Raw genomic sequence first — 918 nt, 5'->3', positions numbered from 1 at the left:
TTTGCAAGCGGTTTTCAACATAACATTTTTTTTAAATGTCTTCACCTCAGATTGTCAAAATTCGCGATTGCGTTATTAATTAGTTATTATTCCCTTTTGTTTAAACTTGCATATAAGACTTCTGTGCGCAACGAATGCAATCTCAAATTCTTAGTGTACTCTACCGACAACAATGCTCCGGTAGCGAATACTAGGCACATACTATATTGTCTTTGACAGCTTCTGGTATGTACTGTGAAATTAAGCCAGGTTACTTATATTCACGTGCAGTAGGTCCCTATATAATCTTAAAAGTCAAATGATACATACGCTAAGCAAATTAAATGATAGGAATGACAGCAATGGTCATGCAGTTGTAAGATTTCTAGACTTCAAAAATTATGGTAAAAATGACCATATAGAACCCAATCTGAAGAAAAAGAAAATATACATGTTCATAGCAAATAAGAATTTAGTTAATTAATGAACTCCACGTCTGAATGATACTGTCACCGTTAACACATCAATTTATTCAATCGTGTGTGTGTCTCCATTGTACATGATTGATGCATGAATTCGATGAATAACTCGTCTCACTCCACACTGTTGCAGTGTGTCTAAATCAACATAAATTGTGTTCCCATGCGCAGTATTAGATTTGGCAACGATTAAGGTTTATAACAGATACGTCTTTAGTGTGTGTTACATTTACGGTGACAGACCAAGCAATAGTGATTCATATCTGCGTACCACGGACATTGTGGTTAGTTAAGCTATATGTATTAGTTCAACCACTTCTTGCATGAGACTCACATTCTGCCGCACGTAACTTGTAAATATTGGCCTTATACACATATATAATTTATCATATATGTTTGTTGTTTATAATACGTTGACAAACAATATCACACGAACATCAAAGCACAATACAACACAAAA

The sequence above is a fragment of the Dreissena polymorpha genome, chromosome 10, assembly GCF_020536995.1.
Source record: "Dreissena polymorpha isolate Duluth1 chromosome 10, UMN_Dpol_1.0, whole genome shotgun sequence".
NCBI classification, from domain to species: domain Eukaryota; kingdom Metazoa; phylum Mollusca; class Bivalvia; order Myida; family Dreissenidae; genus Dreissena; species Dreissena polymorpha.
The sequence above is the reverse complement of the archived record's forward strand: the minus strand, read 5'-3'. Positions refer to the sequence as shown.